The following is a 23,431-nucleotide window of genomic DNA, read 5'->3' as shown; positions in this document are numbered from 1 at the left end:
CCGTTTTTCAACTCCCACTTATGAGTGAGAACATGCGGTGTTTGGTTTTCTGTTCCTGTGTTAGTTTGCTGAGAGTGATGGTTTCCAGCTTCATCCATGACCCTGCAAAGGACATGAACTCGTTCTTTTTTATAGCCGCATAGTATTCCATGGTATATATGTGCCACATTTTCTTTATCCATTCTATCATTGATGGGCATTTGGGTTGGCTCCAAGTCTTTGCTATTGTAAATAGTGCTGCAATAAACATACATATGCATGTGTCTTTGCAGTAGAATTATTATAAAAATAGATGACTTTTAATAGGGCACTACTGGTGGATGAGTGAGTCCAAATTTCTTTTTATCTGTGAGTCCTTCTGCTTAAGATTGAAGTTCCAGGAAGAGAACATCTGGCCTCCTGCCCACCCTTGGCCAGAAGTTATGGGGGACCTTGACTGATTGCCCCACTATATTTATATATAAAGAAGATTCAGGGACTTTTAACTAAAAAAAGAAGGAATCAATGCTAGGATAGTAGCAAAAAACAAACTACAAATAAACAAAAATTTAAAACATTTTCTTGCCACGGCACTGTCATTGCAAGGATGCACTGCCCAGTAGAAGTCTTAGGAAGAGTATGCTTTCCTGTGGCTCTCTTGCTTTTAAAATGACATCATTTCTGTGGATATCCAATTTACCATATTAAAAATGGCGATGTTAGCAACTTTCCAATTAAAATAAGTTGAAAAAAGGCAAATGTAGAAGAACTATGAACAGTCTGGAAAGCGTTACTGAATATAGTAATTGGGACTACAGGGATTGTTAGAACTAAATGAATGAGTCTACATTTTGTTCTTCATTAAATGGATGTTTATGTCAAGAGAATGGCTGTTTAACGATATTTTATTATGTTCTACTGTTCCCTCAAATTAATAAGAATTTCTTTTGCCTCCATTGAGCAAAAAACCCCACGTGACTAATTTAGTGGACTCAGGTAAAAAATGTGCTTTAAGATCCAATGAAGTGAAATTAATAGCTGGTTGGGGAACTAAGGTACTTTTGTTGTTATACAAAAGAGTGGCTTCTTCAGGTTATCTGGTAGCAAAGACCTAAAGGGCAAAGCTTCCAATAACAAGACAGTGTTACCACTCTGTCTGGAACGTGGGTTAATAAACCTTTCCCCTTGGAGAAATTGGCAATGCGTGTTGTCCATTTGCAGTTTAGTGGCTCTATTTTATGGTACCATTATCTTCGAAAATATGAGCACTTTTATTCATAAAATTACTCCCAAATGTTTATTGTCCAATCAAAGCTGGATGAGATTAAAACCAAGTTGATTTTCATTTTAACTTGTGGGAGGCCTTATCAACATTTTTCCTGGAAAGTTTCTTTAAAAATAATGAATTGTTCTATAGTTTGAGTTTTAACATTGCAGAGTCTTAAGAACTCATGGACAAGACAGGCGAATCTCATCATGTAGACATTTAGCTTTCTCAGATTCAGCTGGAGCAAGATAACGAGCAAGGGAAGAAAAGAGAAAAAGAGAGGGACAGAAAGAGGAAAATTCCAGTGTTGGAAGAAAAATTGATTGATTTCATTGGACTTACTGAGAGAAGATATCTTTATGTCCAATTTAGCTATAGATATGAAAGTTTTGCTTCATGCACTGGCTTTAAAAATAAAAATATTTTATAAGCAGAAATCAAATTCTTGGCCGGGTGCACTGACTCTTATCTATAATCCATCACTTTGGGAGGCCAAGGCGGTTGGATCTCTTGAGTTCAGGAATTCAAGACTGGCCTCGAAAACATAGTGAGAACCCATCTCTGTGAAACATAGAAAAATTAGCCAAATGTGTTGTTGTGTGCCTGTAGTTCCAGCTACTTGGGAGGCTGAGGTGGGAGGATTGATTGAGTGGGGAGGTCAAGACTTCAGTGAGCCATGATCATGCCACTGCACTTCAGCCTAGGCGACAGAGCGAGACCTTGTTGCAAAAAACCAAACCAAAACAAAACACAAAACAAAAAAGACAAATTCTGTGTGTCTCATTAAGTTGAAAGAATTTGAAGATATCTTAGTAGTGTTTTCATGCTATAATCCTCTGATACCTTTCTCAAAAATCACCTGCCAGTGCTTGGCAAAAATGCAGATTCATTAGCTCACTCCAGACTACTGGATGAAAGTTTTTGATGATGAGGCTCTAGAATCCACATATTACTAGCTTTCCTTGGGGACTGTGATAGATGTAAATTGAAAAAAAATTGCGTAATAAGTAATACAGAATACCTCCTTTGTTTTTAGAAGGGATGTCTCTGAGGAGCAGAATGGTAAAGTGACCTGTCAGAGTAGCACGGTATGTTAATCAATATTAATATGTTTACTGATTCAAAAACTTGTGCTTTTCGCCTACACACCTTTTTTTAACCTTCATGCATCACCTCTAAATAATGATAGTCAGGTGTTTGTTATATACTGGTCACAATAATGAATAATGAAAGAATTGAGCTTAAATATGTTTTTTAGTGGGTACTAGAGAAGGCAATAAGAATAGATAAAAAGGGAATAATGGAAGAATAGCCAGCATATGGTCAACATGTGATAATATAATCTGTATTCCAGTATTGTGACACCCCTATTGTAGACGTAACCTACATTGTATTCCACAGATTCCCTGTCTTTGTCTTCATGTTTATCAAAATACTGTGAAAATTCAAACATTGCAGAAATATATAATATGAGAGAGGTCTTCCATACTTCCATCACTAATATCACCGCTATGGTAAAAAAGTTGTCCATTTCTCCATTTCTTCCTTAGTAACAGTTGTTGTTCTCCATTTCTTCCTTGGTAACAGTTGCTTGAATTGTGGAAATGGGGTAGGGAAGTAGCATGATCTACACAAAACAAAACTGCAAGTCCCAGCCTCTTCTGCAAGTAGAAATCACTAATGCAATGTAAGCAGAAGTCATTTGGTAAGGACTCCATGAAAATTTTATAAAGGAATCACCTTGGCACAGAGATGTTTCCTGTTTATCCTCCCATTCTTCTGTTCTTCCTTCCTATAAGGTGACATAATAGCTGGAGCTGCATCTGCTTTTTTTTGGTTGAGTTTAGGAATTCAAACTTGAAAACGAAAGTGAAAGGGCCTGGGGTGAGATTTTCTAGGCCAGCTTTGGTCTGCCTGGCTCTTCTGGATTTCCTTAATAAAATAAAATAAAACTTTATCTTGCTCAAGCAATTGTTATTGCAGGTCTCTGCTTTAGCAGCTGAATGCAATTCCAAACTCACTTGACACCCTTAACAGTTTGTTGTATGTTCTTAGTCTGCTTTCCAGGAAACCATCTTTACTCCATGGGAAGATGGAGGGAAGACTAAGCTATATAGGGAAATGAATGAGAGTCAGCCTGGTGTAGAAATATATGAGACAAAGAAAGACAGAGCAAGGACAAAAATGATGAGAGCCATTAAGAATTTTAAGCGTCCTTCCTTGGAGCTTTACTTTTATTTATACCATAAATACATGAGCATATATAAAGTATCCCATAGAAGGCTTGGTTTTTGTCAGGCTAGTAGCTTTTATTTCATTTGTTGGTAGCTATAGCTTGATTTCAAAGGGCAACCACCTGTCCTATATTCTTAGTTCCTAAGGTTTAAATGGAACTCACCAGATGTTTTGTCACCATAGTTAGGCAAATGACCCAGGACTGGTCAAACAGCCTATTTCATGTTTCCACAATGACTGGTTCAGGAATCACGAATGCGACACAAGCCAATAGGATATAATCTTAGTAAAGTCTGGAACAGAAGAGCTCATGTTTTCTAGCTGTGAGGAGCCTGGAAACTTGGAGCTGCCTATGAATATCTCAAAAGAGAGCCTGCCTGAAGATGATACCAACATAATAAAGCAGAGTTGAGAGATAGGGAGGAATGTATTTCTGATGAAATTACTTTAAACAAGTTCTCTAACTGATTTTTGTACAAATTGTCCAAGGCACCACTTTGGAAAACACTGTTTCATATTTTAACCTTACCAAAGAGGCTAGCTAGATGAATACCCTAAAGGAATCAGAAGCCTATTTTATTAATGTTCCCCATAATATTTCCTTATTTCTTGTGTACATTAAACTCATATTTCCATTGTTTGTGGTTTATCGTGTTTGCATTCTCTACTTTTTCAAAATTTTTTTATTTTTTTCAGATGGAGTCTCGCTCTGTCACCTAGGCTGGAGTGCAGTGGCATGATCTCGGCTCACTGCAACCTCTGCCTCCCAGGTTCAAGCAATGTTCCTGCCTCAGCCTCCCGAGTAGCTGGGACTACAGGCGCCCACCACCACGCCCAGCTAATTTTTTGTATTTTTACTAGAGACGGGGTTTCACCGTGTTAGCCAGGATGGTCTCGATCTCCCAACTTCTGACCTCATGATCCGCCCACCTCGGCCTCCCAAAGTGCTGGGATTATAGGTGTGAGGTATTGCGCCCGGTCCGCAATCTCTACTTTCTTGATCACGTCAGTCTACGTTTTGATAACCTAATTTGTCTTCTCATTTTACTTGTAGGGAAAGAGTCAAATCTTGTGAGACTGAGACCTGGTGCTAGTAATTGGGTATGAAAGACAGAATATTCATCCTTTCTTAGAATCTGTACCCTAAAAGTAGGTTTTTTGTTCCTAGAAGAGGCGAAAAAAGCTTTTGCCATATTCATAAAACCCTCAAATTCCAAAACACCATTCGATAATCCCCCAAAGTACTATAATCAATGTCCAACTAACACACAAACAATCTCTTTTTCCCTAGCCGATGATTCTACTGCAATATTTTCTCAAAAACTATACCTTGATGGGCCATTCTGTTCTGCCTCTAGCTATTGAGCCTACAATATGATTTTGTTAGCACCAAAATGCGTCTTCATATCATAATCATTGCTGCAATAAATGGGATAAGAGTATCTATCAAGTAAGGCTTTGCTGGACCCAAGAGAGTTGTATATTACATAAGAAACAAACATGAATTCAAGACTGAAAAGCATAAAACATCCTTTCATAGCAGAAACAGGACAACCTGTAAACTACAAATTTAGGTGTTTCTACAATTAGAAGTCTAATGGCAGTTCTTATCATTATTCCAGCTTCTTAAATAGAAGTATTTCTTCTGTTTAGGTTGATTCAAAAGATAACCTTTTGAAAAGATAACCTTTCCCTCAAGGGAGTATCAGAATCCCATGTTTTCTGTGGAATAGTATAAAACTTGTATTTTATTTTTGCTCCTGTTTTAGGGGACATCTTTAAAGATATTCTGTTTTAAGAGTATATATTGTGCTAATTTAGTAGCGTTCTGGATGAATGGGTTGGTAAAATATTGGGGACCAAAAATTAAGAAATGTAAATTCAGAAAAGTTTAAGAAACTCAATTATTTATTTTTACTTTACCTGCCTGTATTTGCAGTTACCTACCATTAAATACTTCAGAATAAATTCAATGTTTCTATAAAAAATTATTTGAAGTTATTAGAATATATTCTATTAGAAAAAGCAACATGGTAAGTTACATGAATGAGTAAATTCATATGCAGACATTCTTCTTTCCAGTTAGTTTCTTTTTTAGTTCAAGAAAAATGTGGAGTACAAGATAATTTTTTTTTTTTTTTTTTTGAGACAGAGTCTTGCTCTGTTGCCCAGGCTGGAGTGCGGTGGCATGATCTCGACTCACCTCAAGCTCCATCTCCCAGGTTCACGCCATTCTCCTGCCTCAGCGTCCCGAGTAGCTGGGACCACAGGTGCCTGTCATCATGCCCAGCTAATTTTGTTTTTGTATTTTTAGTAGAGACGGGGTTTCACCATGTTAGCCAGGATGGTCTCAATCTCCTGACCTCATGATTTGCCCGCCTTGGCCTCCCAAAGTGCTGGGATTACAGGTGTGAGCTACCGCACCCAGCCAGTACAAGATCATTTTTAAACAACTGCCCGAGTCTCCACTTACATTCTGTTGATTCGCTCAATCAATCATCCAATTATGCAGAAAATACTGGAGGATCCACTCTAAAATGCACTGGAATCACCCAAAATAGATGGTATAAATGCAGATTAATCAAGCCTCAGTCTCTGAGTAAAAGATATAGAAATCCCAGTTTTTCCAGGTTTTTCAGATACTCCTGATTTAGGTGGACCTTAAACTACACTTTGGAAAATACTGCCTTCCTGTATCATATCCACTCTAACATCAAATGTGACTGAAAGTATCAAAATACTTAAAATTCCTGCAGGGCTGGGTGCAGCAAGCTAGCAACCAACGTGCAAAATATAAGAAGGCATCAACTCTCAGACTCAATTCAACTTTATTTTTTTTCTTGAAACAGAATCCCACTCTGTCAGCCCGGCTGGAGTGCAATGGCGCAGTTTTGGCTCAATGCAACCTCTACCTCCCAGGTTCAGGTGATTCTCCTGCCTCCGCCTCCCAAGTAGCTAGGATTACAGGCCTGCACCACAACACCTGGCTAACTTTTTGTGTTTTTAGTAGAGATGGGCTTTCCCTATGTTGGCCAGACTGGTCTCAAACTACTGGCCTCAAGTGATTTACCCACTTGGCCTCCCAAATTTCTGGGATTACAGGCATTAGCCACCGAGCCCAGTCCTGGCTCTGCTCTTGTGAAAGCTGAGAGTACTGTGTTATTTGAATATCTAATCTACCTATGGATTCAGCCAACCTAAAGTTGTTGAATTCTTAAGCCACCACCCCCTTCTCACCAGGTAAGTCCTGTATTCATCATAACTTTGACTAGATTCTCAGACATAGCGAATACCAGTTCAGATGCTTGTCACATAGATGGACATTATGTAACTTTCTCTCCCCAGCACAAGATTCACTTTCAGATCATCAGTGAGTTAATTGAACAAATGGCAAAGATCTTGCCAAAATCTGAGAAGATGTCCTCTGACCTTGTAAGTAGTTTTAAGTGTAATTTCATTTAAATAGCCCAAAACTTTTAGCCAAATACAACTTGGCAGTTCAATAATATTTGGGGAGGGTAAAAGCAGGTACTGTGTCAAAGAGCCAAGTGAATAAATTTTTTATAGAAGTCAGTCATATTAATTGTATTGTTCAAAGATGATACCATTCACATCGGTATTTATATATCTGTTAAAATGTTTGAGTTTATCTAATCCATGATTTCCTTTATCATATGTTAATACTGGATGTATTTAAAACTTTGAAGTGAGGTGATCTGCAAGCAGAGGGGCCCTGAATGTGTCTAAATGGAATAGTGACATATTTCTCCTACAGATGACATTGCGGTTATTAATTGCTCATTATTCTAGAACATGTGTGAACCCTCACCCTTCAGGGGTGCTTGTTTTTCACCCTTGAAATTCTTCAGTTCAAAAAAGGTTAAAGATCTATACCTTAACAAAAGAGAGACAGCCTCAGTTTGCTCTATAGTATGTACTAAACTTAAATATTCTTGTTATAATATGCTAGTTGGAAAGAGATTTATCCTCTTAAATAATGCCAAGACTTTCCTTAACCCCATTTCTGTGGATATTGTTTGCTTTTCGGCATTTCAATTCTTGCTAATCTTATTTCAGCATCCCACATAATTAGAATTGTACAGATTTTAACTATTCAATCATCTCTTCCCTTCCCTGTGAAATGTGCTAACAGGATGTGAAATGGAGGTGGGCTCCCTGTGTTCTTGCTTTGAGTCTAAAGGAAGTTAAATATAAAAACTCAGGAAGTGTCTGAACACACCTCCATTTCAATGTGATCCTCAGTACATTTCCCTTGAGGTAGGCAGAAAAATGTGAATACATTTTTTTAACCTATCCAGTTTCAACTTAAAACTTCATCTTAAAATTTTCCTTTTGCCCCATCAGCTGGGTGCCCTAGATTAAACAGGAATGGAGAAAGAAAAAAGAACTTGGCTTAACCATTTGCTATTTTGTGATATTTTATATCATATGCTGCTAGTCTCACCAGGAGTGAATATGTTAATTCACATATCCAAATCTATGAAAAGGAACATGAAATGGGATCAACTAAATTATATTGAATACATATACAGATACGTTAAGCTTTAGAAAACATCTGGACTTTGGAATGCTGGTCCACACATGTCTTTCAGAGAGTCTTTCGTAGGTATGAAGAGTAAAAAATTTATTGTGATTTTTATTATGTTCAAATTCAGCAAAGGAGATGAATTAATTTCCCTTGTACTGTGGTTTGAATGCGTGTTTGAATTTATACATGGAACTTTAACCCCCAAGGTGATAGTATTAAGAGGTGGGGTCCATAGGAGGTGATTAGGCCATGAGGGTGGATGAGATTAGTGCCCTTAAGGACTGGAGGGAGCAAGTTTGTCTCTTTTGCCCTTGTGCCATGTGAGGACACATAGAAGGCACCATCCAGCGGGAAGGCCCTCGCCGGCCAGTGAATTTGCTGGTGCCACAGTCTTAGACTTTTCAGCCTCTAGAACTGTGAAAAATAAATTTCTACCATTTATAAATTACCCAGCCTATGGTATTTTATTGTAACAGCAGGAATCAACTAAGACACCTAATCCAACTTAATATGGTTTGGCTGTGTCCTCACCCAAATCTCATCTTGAATTATAGTTCCCATTATCCCCACATGTTGTGGAAGGGACCAGGTGCAAATAAATGGATCGTGGGGGCAGTTTCCCCCATCCTGTTCTTGTGAAGTGAGTTAGTTTTCACGAGATCTGATGGTTCTATAAGGGGCTTTTCCTGCTTTTGCTAGGCACTTCTTGCTGCTGCCATGAGAAGAAGGATGTTTGCTTCCCCCTCTGCCATGATTGTTAAGTTTCCTGAGGCCTCCTGAGCCATGCTGAACTGTGAGTAAATTAAACCATTTTTCTTTATAAATTACCTAGTCTTGGGTATATCTTTATTAGCAGTGTGAGAATGGACTAATAAGGAACCGGCAGTGGGCCTTGCCGTACTAATTTCAATCTCCTGTACATATGGCCTAAATTACGTACAAAATCTAAGTTTACTTCAATGCTGGGTTAACCGTATGGCCGCAGTGGCTGGCACGAAATTAACCAACCCTAAATATTAATATGGCTTAGTCAAACTTTCGTTTATTACTAAAGATTTATGACTGCTGTTTCCTTTGGGAATGTGGTCGAGTAAAGTGTTTTGAGCTGTGTTCGTGCGTACTTGATACCTGCCCCTTTTGATCTGAGTGATCTATTAGAAGGAGGAGGAGAAAAATTAAACCTAAAATATCTTTAGTTGTATAGTAGAGGTGGAAGGTAATTTTTTAGGGGGCTGATGAAACCCCTGAAGGATTATTAGTTCCTGAAACCTGAAAATTAGGCTCTAAAATGTAGCCCAATTGGAGATATTTGTGAGTTTGACCCTTTCTGGAATTTTTGAAAATTCGGGTAAGTAGAGACACTCGAGTTTCTGGACTCAAGATTATTATACATGGTGTCTTCTCTATTTTTACTCACGTTTTACAATGAGGCATTGATAATTAACACACTTACCAGTTCCTTTTAGCACAGACCTTGCTCAATAGAGTATAGACAAAAGTCTCAACATTTTGAGAACTGCCAGAAAAGGAGAGGAAACCATTTACTTTCTGAGACCACACTGGATAACTTCAGCACAAGGCAGAATAAGGGTATTTAGCTCAGAGGGAGGAGAAAGACAGTGGCCTCAAATATTGCTTATTTTAGTTTTCCTTAAGGCTGCCCACACAAAGTCTTCAGTCAGTGACTCATGAAATTTCATTCTGCTAGATGTGATGCTGAATTTTTTCTATCTTAATATGTTCAACAAGAATTTTCTGCTAGTAAATATATTTCCAGTGAGCAGAGGTTATTAAGAATACTTGTGCCATGGACCCCTTTGGCACCTGGTGAAACCTGTAGACCCCCTTTCTAAATAAAGTTATTGAGGGCATAAAATACCTAAGATTAAAGAAAACCTATATTTAAAAACATTTCACAAATATAATAAAACAAGCTTGTGACATGGTAATATATACACTTCTTCAACACATTTAATGATCGAATCTATGATTACCTAATTATTACTATAATTTTGACATAGTAGTGAACATAATATATTGAACTATTTGCACAACTTTAATGTATTAATAATATGAAAATTGTGACTTTTCCTGATGAGAACCACAGATTTTAACAGTACTATGGTCTGTTGCCTACATTCATAGCTTAAGGAATGGCTAAACCAGTTACAGGTTAGTGGGAAAAGGGGATCTAATTGTATTCATTCAAGTTCCTGGACTTCCTGAATTCCATACATGGTCTTCTGGGTGGCTTGAGCTTCCCACATTAAAAATTCTTGCTATATAGATTAAGATGAATAAGATACAGCAAGGTTTCTTTTTTACATGTCGAATAATAGTTTTGATATATTTCTTATGACATAAGCTATAAAAAATGAAAAAAAAACTATCTTTGAGATGATATTTGTGTATGGAAATTAGGTCCCGATTTTATTCTTTTTTTCCTTTAATGTTTTTTTCTTTATGAAACTAAGTGTTCTGTTGGCATGTTTACCACCGTTAAATGCATTTTAATAAAATCTCTGTGGTATTGTGTGCTTTGACATTGCTGGAAAAGGGTGTCTATTTATGAAAATAATGTTAGACTATAAAGTTAAATAAAGGGAGATGAGATATCAGAAATAACACATTTCCATGGTAATTTTTTTTAAACAGTAGATTGATCAATAGCATTTTGTGGTAAGATGTTGTTAATCTGTCTCAGTCAGGACCCAAACAGCAAGCCATTTCAAACTGATCACAGAACGAAAATTGGCATTACATTCCCTTGGCTTCATTGTGAGGGTGCCCTATAGCTCATTTCATGACCAATGAAACTACCGATGCTAATGACAACTATGAGAATACTGTGCAAAATATCACAGAGAAAGAAAGCAAAGGTTGGGGGTGGAGATTATAATTGTTTCTAGCCCTGTGTTTAAATGTCTTGGAACTCATGTTTTCATAGTGAAAGAAAACAATTTTTAACAGCAAGCTAGGTGTGCCATCCACAACATCCCAGTCGTGTTTAGTTTGTATTTTCTGAAAAGTTGCATTTGTGAGAAACACAATGAGAGGAAGCCAATGGAAGTTATAATTCCAGACCAAAAGTTCTGACTCAAATGTTGACAAAGATCAGGTAGGAAACATAGAGACTTATAGTAGGCCAGGTATAAAATATAACAAAGTTTGTGAGATGACCAGGGTAACAAGGATTGGAGTGTAAGTGAAAATAATAGCTGTGTAGGCCAATAAGAATTTTGCAGTCTGCCCGTTAGACTGTTATGCCTGGACTTGTGACCTTCCTGATCTTACATGGATACAAACCAATGTCCTTGTTTCTTTGCTTTCTCAGCTAATAGATTTTTAGAAAAGGGTTTCTGGAGCCAAACACAATGTCGATGGTTTGACAGAGTGAATGGAGACAGGAAAACATACTTTCTCAAAAGAGCAAAATTGCTTTTCCATCCTCATTCTTCTGGTCTGTCCACTGTACTGCAGCAATATTAACCAACTTGATCTTTCCTTTTGTCACATTCTTACCACCATATTTCTATCTTAATTTATTTTTTAGCATCAGACTTTCATGCAATTATTTAATTTTTGGTTTCCTATCACAGATTATGTATGACTTATCCAGTGTTAGTAGTAATACTACAAAATAAACAAAATGACAATTTAGTTAGCCTTGAGTCTAATAATAAATACAAAACAGATTTGGAAGTGGTGTTGTGTGTGTGTGTGTGTGTGTGTGTGTGTGTGTGTGTGTGTGTGTGTGAAAAAGAGACACAAAGTCCAAGGCTAGATTTTCAAATACTGACGAAAAATGAGAACTGATATCTAAATGATGACTTAATGGCCCAGAGAGAGATCTCTTATTTAAGAAGTAGTAAATTATTTCTGGTAAGTAATTCTGAAGAATGTAGACCATTACTTTTTTTTTTTTTTTTTTTTTTTTAGACAGAGTCTCACTCTGTCTTCTAGGCTGCAGTGCCATGGTGCAGTCTCAACATACTGCAACCTCTGCCTCCTGAGTTCAAGTTATTCTCCTGCCTCAACCTCCCTAGTAGCTGGGACTATAGGCGTGCACCTCCACATTCGGCTAATTTTTGTATTTTTAGTAGAGACAGGGTTTCACCATGTTGGCCAGGGTATTCTAGAATTCCTGACCTCAAGTGATCTGCCTGCCTCAGCCTCCCAAAGTGCTAGGATTACAGTTGTGAGCCACTGCACCTGGCCTCTCACCTTTTTAAAATTAATTGATTTATTTTCTTGAGACAGGGTCTCACTGTGTCGCCCAGGCTGGAGCACAGTGGTGCTATCTCGGCTCATTGCAGCATCAGCCTCTGGAGCTCAGGTGATCCTCCTGAGTAGCTGGGACTACAGGCACACACCACCATGCCCGGCTAATTTTTGTAGTTTTGGTAGAGACGAGGTTTCACTATGTTGCCCAGGCTGGACTCTCAGACTCCAGCAATATGGCCTGCCTCGCCTCCCAAAGTGCTGGGAATAAAGGTGTGAGCCACTGTGCCCAGCCTGACCATTACCTTTTAAAATGATTTTCATCAGAAAGTTAAAATATTTTATATTATTAAGGGTAAATTTTCTAGTTGCTAATAAAATATGGTTAAGTATCCAATGGTTTTCAAAGTATGAGGCCTAAACCAGGAAGCATATACATCATCCAGAAACTTGTTAAAAATGCACATTCTTGACCACCAACCCAAATCTACAGAATTAGAAATTCTCAGAGTGTGTGCAGCTCAGGAGTTTGTGTTTTAACAAGTATCAGCGTTTCAGTATTTGAGAACAAGTGAAGAAGACTGTAGATTTAAGAAGCATTCTCATTAATAGCCTCAAAAATATTTGGTGAATGGCAAAACATTTTGGGAGCCTTCCTATGACAAAGAGAAAAATGATACATCTTAGAAGACTTCTGTTCTTTAAAACATAAAACATAACCGATTTTTATATTTCAAATGTCCTCTATAAGATTTCTGTTTCAGTCATCAAATTCTCAAATATTTTCACAAGAATCAAGGTTCCTGAATCAAGAAAACATTTGGAACATTTATAATTAGTTATGTATTGGAAAATTGGCTCTGGAATAAAAAACTGCCCAGATTTGTTGCATTTACTGATTTCTGTGCTGTATGTTCTTCCCAAATGGCCAATTTCAAGCTACCAGTAGAGTCATTATGATTTGACTGAGTGTAGGATTGAAGAAATGCTCAGAATAGGTGTTCTATTTTTTTCTTTTTTTGGAGGGAGGAAGGAGACTCTTTAGAAAGGTCTATTTTGCCCAATCCACTCACATTATAGAAAATTTCCTTTTACTGTGTATTCTTTTTTTTCCCCTTGTTAAAAATAAGTCATACAGATTCTTCACACAAAGTATTCTTATACATGAATAATATTTTGGTATTTAAATGGGCTGCCGGTCACTTGATTACATTATCTTTTATTATAAAATACGTGCTGAATTCTCAGCAATTTATGCATGCAGAAGGGTCCTTTACGATGGGAAGTATTTGGAACATGTATAATTCAAGTTGGATTTTGGATAAATATTCCAACTATGTATTTTACTTAGGGATTCCTTTGGTAAGTAGAGTCAATCCTCAATAATTTCATACTAACAAAAACCAAGAGTTTTGGGTAACTAAGAATCAACATTTCAGTTATTCAAAATATTATTGAATGTAATTATGATTGAAAATGGTGCCAATGAGTAAAAACAAACAGTGGAAGTGAGGGCATTTTTTTTTCTCAGCTGGTAAAAAAGCAAATCTGGTGTGTTATAATTGGTGATGAGGACTTTTTAAACAAATCTGGCTAGTTATTATTTCTAGTCTGGTTGCTGTCCTGGTTTTCAAAATATTTCAATGCTTTCTTAGGTCTTTTTGTTTTGTTTTGTTTTTTTTTCTTTTAAAATGGCATACTCTTGCCATTTTAAAAGAAAAAAAAGCACTACTTTTAAAAATTTTATTATTATACTTTAAGTTTTAGGGTACATGTGCACAACGTGCAGGTTTGTTACATGTATATATACATGTGCCATGTTGGTGTGCTGCACCCATTAACTCGTCATTTACATTAGGTATATCTCCTAATGCTATCCCTCCCCCCTCCCCCCACCCCACAACAGTCCCCAGTGTGTGATGTTCCCTTTCCTGTGTCCATGTGTTCTCATTGTTCAATTCCCACCTATGAGTGAGAACATGCGGTGTTTAGTTTTTTGTCCTTGCGATAGTTTGCTGAGAATGATGGTTTCCAGTACTATTAATGTTCATAAAAATCTGTTTTGAATATGCATCTCCTATGCTCAGAAAGATTCGATATCTCCCACTGCTCACAATATAAAACCCAACAATTTACCTTGGTACTCAATCCCTTTGACTATCTGGCCCTTCCTACCTTTCCATCATAATTTTCTAATACTATTCTACAAACACACATGCACTTTGCCATCTCTGTGAATACTTGCAGTATGCTTTCTTTACCCATGATATTCCTCCTTTTTCTCATAATTGGAAGTACTATGCATACTTTTTGTCCTATGCATCTCATGTTCTCTCCAAAATTTTTTCATCCTTCCTACTACTGTAGGTGAGCAGTGCAATACGATGATTAGAGTCACTGCCATGATTTGAACATTTAGCTGCTATACTATCTTTTGTACATTACGAAGTTAGTCTGTGTGTCTTTATCTGTAAATGGGGTTTAATAATAACTGTTTTGTGAGTTGCATTGTGAAGATTATGTGAGAAAAGATCTGTAACGTGCTTGGCAAGAATTATTAACCATGGCTTTATTTTTTTTTCTCATTTGAACTCAAAAGCTATATCCAAACACTTGTTTGGACCTTGGATGTTTTCTTGTAGTATATTTTTGTATACTTATTGTGGTGTTCTGAATATAACTGTAGAGTGTCGGCCACAAGGACACCCTTTTGGCCTTCTCTATAACATCTAACATACGCCTTTTCTTGCACGTAGGACATGCCAGAATAACAACGAATGAATAAATAAAATGGAAGAGTATAAGAAACACTGATTGGATCACTGGGAAAACAAGGCTGTCTCAGCTCTGCTAACATCATGTTGTGTCATATTAGCTATTAATAATTGACTTCTTTGAAAGTCAGTGTCTTTATTCAAAATAGAGATGGAACTAGTATGTAATCTCTATGGCCTTTTTCAACTGCAGGGTGTAACTATCTGAGATATGGCTTAACTGCATGAATGTAAATACAGACTGTTATAATTACTTATTAATTTCTCTATTGAAAACTTTTTGTTTTCTTGTACTTTATTTTTAAGCCCTCAGATGTGCAGAACTGAGACGATAATACTCCTCAATTCACGATACAGCTCCCGATCTGTGGGAGACTCTTTTTTCTTTTTACAAGTTGTGTTATGTGTGTTTCCCTTCAACTTATATACTCTGTGACTTAGAGATTTAAATGTGACAGTAAAATTGTAAAAGCAATAGAAGAAAACACAGAAAACAAAATAACAAGAACACAAACAAGTTTTCCTGGTCACTTCCCTCATTGTACATATCTCAACACCCAATAATTAAGAAGATCTGTCATTTCCGCATCAAAGGTATCTCTTTGCCTTTTCATTTCTAGCCATCTCCTCCACTAATACACCACTCGAAGACACCATTATCTCTCTTTCAGATTATTGTAGTAACCTTCCCTTAATTGACTTTTCTCTCATTCATTCTTCAGTTTTGAATTAGGCTTACCCCTTATAAGCTTATTTATTTATTTCATGTAAGCTAATTTGAAATGTACTTTGCTTCTTGCAATCAGAATAGTCTTATGATAAAAAACTTTTAAAAAGTAACATCTACATTAAAAATATTAATTTTGTGGGTACGTATTAGGTGTATATATTTATGGGTTACAAAAATATCTTCATATAAGCATTTAGTGTTTTATAATTACATCAGGTAAATGGGGTATCCATCACTTCCTGCACTTATCCTTTGTTACAAACAACCCATTAATACTCTTTCAGTTATTTTTAAATGTACAGTTAAATTACTTTTGACCATAGTTTCTTAAGAGCAGAAAGAAATTTTATAGTGGGTGTATCTCATACAGTCCACTTACTTTGTAGACAGTTTCTCTTTTGCTCAGATTTATTTGAGTTGCTAAAAAAAAAATAGCCATGTAAATTCTAGGTTTATTCACACTAAGTGCTTTCCTTTTTCTCTTTTAATGAAAACCTGTGTTTTTTTCTTTCCTTCTCAGCAGGAACCAGTATTATTCAATTTGCAACTTTCTATACAGTCAACCCAGTTCATATACTCCTTTATGGTTTTAGCAGACTATGGGTCAAAGATAGGAATGTATCTACCATATATTTGATGGTAAATTAGCCAATGGTTTCATTTCCTCATTATATTTATAAACCAGGTCATTAAGTAAACAAATTAATTGAATTATCAAATGCAACATAATTTCTTCTGACCCAAGCAATTTGGGGATGATTCTACTATTAAATGTTATCATTAGGAAGAAAATTAAGAGTGTAGACAAATAGTGGTTGAACTGCTCTCAAAATGTGGACTATAAGCACATTTGGAAATGTTTCAGAAATGTAACTTCCATCTTCCACTTCAATGTGTATGGCAGCAATTAAATCACCCTATACTATTCCAAAGCATTATCGAGAACAAAACAATAGCACATGCAGTATTTCTACAGAATTGTCATCTACTGGGAAATATGGAGAATAGTATTTTAGATGTCTACAGCTCTTGGAAGATCACATTTTTGCCTTATCTAGTATACACTGCTTTTAGTTAGTTTCTTTGGTCAAATAAAAGAGTCTTTGATTTTCCTTTACGAAAGTTGCAAGGAAATTTTCCAAGTCCAAAACTGAAATTTTAAAAGGTTATTTAGAATTCTCTAATTGTTAGGTTTTTTTTTTTCTAATAAAGTAAAGCCACCTCGGGGTCCAATATTCTTGCCTCATTCAGTTCATATCAGTCATTATTTAGTATAGGTCAATGATTTAGTTCAGATCATTTATTTCGCCTCTGTAACGTGGTGCTTAATTTCTAATTTAACTTTTCCATATATGTTTACATTTCATTTTTCACTTAGTACACTTTATTATTATTATTATACTTTAAGTTTTAGGGTACATGTGCACAACGTGCAGGTTTGTTACATATGTGAGAACATGTGGACACAGGAAGGGGAACATCACACACTGGGGACTGTTGTGGGGTAGGAGGTGGGGGGAGGGATAGCATTAGGAAATATACCTAATGCTAAATGATGAGTATACTCTTTAGGTCAAGTGTCCTGTTAGACAACACCTGTAGGAAAACATGCTGGACCTATTGTCAGAAATCCCAGGTTGAAGTCCCAATTCTGACACTATCTTTCTGAACTCAGGCAAATAGCAATTTCTCCTGAATCTCAGTTTTCCAGTGAGTTACCTTACTTTTTATCATGTGTGTTAAGTGAAATGTAGTGAGATCCCTTTGCAAGCTCTAGAGAGCCCTAGAGATATAAGGAGCTTTTTTTGTTCTTTTGTGGACCCCTCAACACAGTGCAGGAAAAGAGGTCAGATATTGATAAATAAGCATAGACTTTCTCAAGGCTTAATGAAAATAAAAAAGAATTGATTATATTCCAATGGATTCACTGAGTTTCTAAAGTACTCACAGATGTTATTTAATTAATTTCCCCATCAAGTGGTCACAGAGCATGAACGAGAACAGAATGTGATAAGGTTTCACAGTATTAAATTTTCTTCATAGAATTTCAACATCTGTTTCCAAATATTGTCTAGGTTGTTGTAAAGAATTCATTTAACTATCAGATAACTTTTACTCTTTTCCTTTCATATAGAAATGGGATCTTAATGTGACATATATTTGTATTTGAAACTGAGCCATAATCCAGATAAACAACGTCCTCGGTTTTAACCAAATAAAAAATTTTTTTTTCCTCTTCTGGGGAAGATAATTAATTATAAGAAAATAATTTTTTACAGGACATTTACTTAAAAGCATGTGTCATACCCACTTAAATGCTTATTTATATTCATGATATTAGAAATTCAGCCTAAGTAATTTCCATCCAGAGCTCAAAAGGACATTTGCTAACTGAATTTAGAGCTCTATAATAAGAAAGTAGCTTAGTTATAACTAAATAAAAAAGGATGTATTGCTTTTCTATGTTAGTGAATAATAGTCATGTTAACCATTGAAAATAAATGAAAATTATTTCAACTCCAGAAACTGGCTCATCTTTGAAGCCAAGTAGGAAGCATAGAAATAATACAGTCAGCAATTTTGGCCTCATGTACCTTTCCCACAATGCATTTACAATCTGTTCATCTCATTTGTCAGCTGTTGTTGCAACTGTGCTTTCAGATTTTATATAAACCAAAACATATAATCTAAGAAACAAATGTGAAAGGAATTCATCACATTACTTTTATGTAGAATCAAATGTATTTTTAAAAAATCATAGGAGAAATATAGCATATGCTTTCTTAATGCAAAGATGAGATATTTTACCTTAAGCAGATTTTCAAATCATATAAAATTGCTTATTAATGGCACAGTATGGAAAATCTAAATAGTGCATGCAAAATATAACCTTTTCTAAATTATGACTCAGTATTGCTTGACAGATTAGTCAGTCACAACATGATTTGATTCTGTGCTGGTTTGTGCTCAGTGTGATTTCAGAACCTGAAACTAAGTAATTAAAATCTACCTTATCTCACTAAGTCAGTAGGAGAGGCTCATTATGAATCCAGAAACAAACTTATTAGCCTGTGGTCATGCATCAGAAAGAAGAACGAAGATTGTGTTTATGCCTTCAGAAAGTTTAGTCATCCGTCTTTAAAGTTTCAGCACCATGAACAATAGTCTCCTGACTGGTGGCAGAAAGGGACCAAAAAATTCAATTAGGGCCGTACTTATTTTTCGAAGAATACCATTTCTTTATTATCCAGCCAGTGTACTGAAGGATGAGCTAAAATGTAGGAAAACGTATCAGATTATTAGGTAGATGATATTGTAGCCTGCTTTAGGATCTTACACTGATAGAGACTTGATTTGTAGGCAACATTTTTACTTAGTATCCAAAGGACCTGCCCTATATCTTATCCAACTCTTTTTCACTCTCCAGCAACTTCTACTAATTTTCTCTTTGTTAAATGTTTGTGGGCTGGGCGCAATGGCTCACACCTGTAATCTCAGCACTTAAGGAGGCCGAGGCGGGTGGATCACAAGGTCAGGAGTTCAAGACCAGCATGACCAAGATGGTGAAACCCACGTCTCTACTAAAAACTACAAAAAAAAAAAAAAAAAAAATTAGCCTGGCACGGTGGCAGGTGCCTGTAATCCCAGCTACTTGGGAGGCTGAGGCAGGGGAATTGCTTGAACCTGGGCAGCAGAGGTTGCAGTGAGCTGAGATTGCACCACTGCACTCCAGCCTGGGCAACAGAGTGAGACTCCATATCAAAAAAAAAAAAAAAAAAAAAAAAGTTTGTATAATGTTTAGTAAAAGAAAAGTAAAAAAAAAAAAAAAAAAATCCAATTTACTGACAGCACTTGGGGGGGAAAGACTTTTCATGTGGATGTATAAGATATTGCTATAAATGAGTTTTCAGCCACATTAATTTTACCTCTATTTCTCATATATACAGAATTAACATTTTTAATAAAACTATGTTTCTAAGGCCAATAACAGTGTCAATTCTTTTTTTTAATTATTTTATTTTATTTTTTGAAACGGAGTCTTGCTGTGTCACCCAGGCTGGAGTGCAGTGGTGCCATCTTGACTCACTGCAAGCTCTGCCTCCTGGGTTCACACCATTCTCCTGCCTCAGCCTCCTGAGTAGCTGGGACTATAGGCACCAGCCACCACGCCCAGCCAATTTTTTGTATTTTTGGTAGAGATGGGGTTTCACCATGTTAGCCAGGCTGGTCTTGAACTCCTGACCTGTGATCTGCCCGCCTCAGCCTCCCAAAGTGCTGGGATTACAGGTGTGAGCCACCACGCCCAGCCCTGTTAGTGTCAATTCTTGTTCATTTGATCATTCACTCATTCATTCCACAAATATTTATTTGGCATCACCTCTGTACTGAGTACTCTTCTGTGTATGGGGGTTAAAAGAGGTAAATACAACTGATAAAATTCCTGCACTCATGTGAGTCTAGTGGGAAAGCAGGCATTGAAAAATCTTTATAAGACAAAAACTGTATTGTTGTGATACCTAGGAAGAAGGAAGTATACAAGGTATCGTTAGAGTACATAGGGGCTGGGGACGAACACTTGATCAGATTTGATATTGACGAGGAAACACTTATAAGAAGAGATGCCTTGATTTCTTGCCTGGATGTCAATGATAACCTCAGAAATGGAATTCACACACTAACTCATGTTTTTTTTTTCCTCCAAACTATGTCCTGTACGGTGGCTAGCATGATCTTTGTCATGTGTAAATATGATATATGATCATTCTTGCCTCCTGATTGATTCTCTTCAGTAGCTTCATAGCTCTTTAAAATTAAGACTGAAATCTCTGTTAGGAATAATTAGAAACTGTAATGCCTGAATCTCTCTCTCTCTTTGGCACCCCATTTCTTCTAGTTGCCTTCATTCTCAGACATACTCTTTTCATGTGAGGGCAAAGGCAGGCTCCCTAAAGAGTTATATTTATGCCGTCCTAACAGTTCTTGATCTTAGTTCCCCAAATTACATGGAGTACAGGAGAGAAGGCTGCCAAAAGAAAGATATGAACAACAAATAACACATACTCTCTAGCCATATAATTAAAATAAAATTATTCTGTATATACTGTTTCCAATTATCAACTAATGCTCTCTATATTTAAAAAACTATATTTAAACAAGTATGTAAAGTAAGTTGAAACAGGTTATTCCCACATAGTGAGATAATTTTTTTTTTTTTTGAGACGGAGTTTTGCTCTTGTCACCCAGGCTGGAGTGCAGTGGCGCGATCTCAGCTCACTGCAACCTCTGCCTCCTGGGTTCAAGTGATTTCTACTGCCTCAGCCTCCCGAGTAGCTGGGACTACAGGCACCCGCCACCATGCTCAGCTAATTTTCTGCATTTCTAGTAGAGACAGGGTTTCGCCATATTGGGCAGGCTGGTCTCGAACTCCTGACCTCAGGCAATTCACTCGTCTCAGCCTCCCAAAGTGTTGGGATTACAGGCGTGAGCCACTGCGCCTGGCCATAATGAGATAATGTTAACCTTCATGGAGATACTAAGAGTGAGGTTGGAAGTTTGTGAGGAAAATTATTTTATAATCTATATTCTACTTCTAGGAAATGAAGGAATTTAAATGATACTCTGAACTTCTGTAATAGTATTAAATACAGTTAACATTATTCGTTACCTACCATATTCCACAAACTTTATTAGCTTGAAATTCTTTGCATAATTTTCTTTCTCCCTGTTTTCTTCCTCTTTAGTTTTTGATGAGACCTGTGGAGAATTTCAAGCCTTCTAAGATATAACATGGAGCATTGCTTCTTAAAACATGTGAGTTTAGTTTATTGATCATGTGATATTGCATCATAAAAGTTATATTAGATAAACCCCATCAAAAGGCTGCTTTTCTTCTTGTCTTGCATAGCTTCTATATCATTGTTTCACTAATGTCCAAGAGGAAAAACAAAGCCAAAATCTTATCTCTAATACCAAGAGCATAGCATGTGTAGCAGGTCAGGCATGGGAAAATGTAAATCATTTGAAGGCTATAAAAGTTTTAGTTGGCTGGGCGCGGTGGCTTACGCTTGTAATCCCAGCACTTTGGGAGGCTGAGGCGGGCGGATCACGAGGTCAGGAGATCGAGACCATCCTGGCTAACACGGTGAAACCCCGTCTCTACTAAAAATACAAAAAAATTAGCCGGGCGTGGTGGCGGGCGCCTGTAGTCCCAGCTACTCGGAGAGGCTGAGGCAGGAGAATGGTGTGAACCTGGGAGGCGGAGCTTGCAGTGAGCAGAGATCGCGCCACTGCACTCCAGCCTGGGCGACAGAGCGAGACTCCGTCTCAAAAAAAAAAAAAAAAAAAAAAGGTTTTAGTTACCCACCCACTTAGAATAATAAGTTATCTATGTCTATAAGCCATTGGTCTATAACTGAAGAGAGTGTATTGTTGGCTTCAAGCTAGAAGGGTTATGAGTCAAATGTGATTAATGCTATAGCATGGATAGGTACTGTGAGATTACTGAGTAGCTATTTATGTTTCCTGTTAAATTAGGTACATATATTCCCTAAAAATATTAAGAAGTTTAGGACTCACTCAGTTATTCACCTTTAAATTATATATGGCTTATATATATTTATACGTATATTTGTTTTGTTTTATTGTGCTTTGTTTTAGATGTGTAGATTCGTGATTTCCAGAAAAATTATGTTGCTTTTTATGTCTTCATTATTTTTCATGTTTATATTTATTTCTATAAGTGAGATTTCAAAATGCTGAAATAATTGGCCATCCAACAGTTAAAATCCTACAGTAGTAAAACCATGGAAATCCTGGATAACTGTGACTATTCTTTATGATACAGCTTTTTCTTAAAATTGATATTAACAAAATGCCTTGATTCAGAATTAGCATGAAGCTATACATAAGCTTTTCCCCTGTCTTTCAGTAACTTAATGGTTTAAATTAATGTCATATTGAAAGACAAAATTTCCACAAGAAGAGACACTTTGAATACAGAAAATTCTCAAAAATGCCTTTCTCAATCAAGTTCCATCTTGTGATAGTTTTATAAGTTATTTTGAAGTAAAGTCCCTATTATTTACATTGATTGTTAAACTGTTAATTTCCTAAATATTTTGATATGCACATTTAATTTCTTTTACAATAAGTCCCATAGATACAGTAATTAATCCAATAATTAATCATAGGTGAGGTATATGAACCTTTGTTCCACAGTAGAACAGTTAATTTGAATGAGACTGGGATCCAAAACTTTTTATTTCTGATCAGACTCCACACTCTTCATATTAAATTACAGATCAGAGAACAGCCCAGTTTATGTGGCCCAGAGCTTCACCTAGATATTACATAACAATACTGGATTTTTATTGGAATATTGTTTGGTTGTTTATTCTATTTTGCTAAAGTGCCAAGTATACAAAATTCCCCATAATGTGCTATAGAGTAATATTGCTTGTCGCTTTAAACATAGATAAAATTCTCAAAGCCTCCCCTGGATTCCCCCAGAATATCCATGTGTATTTGGAATTATGTAGGAAAATGCAACTGAAGAGTTTCTCTGCAGTGGGCTTGATGAATGTGTTCCTGAGATGAAGAAATTAGCCAGCTGTCTGAGAAATAAAAAGATTACAAAGTTTTACCAGTTCTTGAATTCATTGACTTTCTCAGTTTGT

At 36.5% G+C, this 23,431-nt stretch overlaps 1 long non-coding RNA gene across 1 annotated transcript; it reads left to right on the top strand.

Moving 5' to 3' along the window:
* Nucleotides 1-6,828: 6,828 nt before the first annotated feature.
* On the top strand, nucleotides 6,829-21,584 carry LOC116471808 (uncharacterized). Its single transcript, XR_004248878.2, has 3 exons — nucleotides 6,829-6,913; nucleotides 8,730-8,823; nucleotides 21,497-21,584. It is a non-coding gene; the product is annotated as an uncharacterized LOC116471808 (long non-coding RNA).
* The last annotated feature ends 1,847 nt before the right edge of the window (nucleotides 21,585-23,431 follow it).

This window comes from Hylobates moloch, unplaced genomic scaffold (genome assembly GCF_009828535.3).
Source record: "Hylobates moloch isolate HMO894 unplaced genomic scaffold, HMol_V3 SCAFFOLD_6, whole genome shotgun sequence".
Lineage (NCBI taxonomy): Eukaryota > Metazoa > Chordata > Mammalia > Primates > Hylobatidae > Hylobates > Hylobates moloch.
This window is presented reverse-complemented; position numbering and strand designations above follow the sequence as displayed.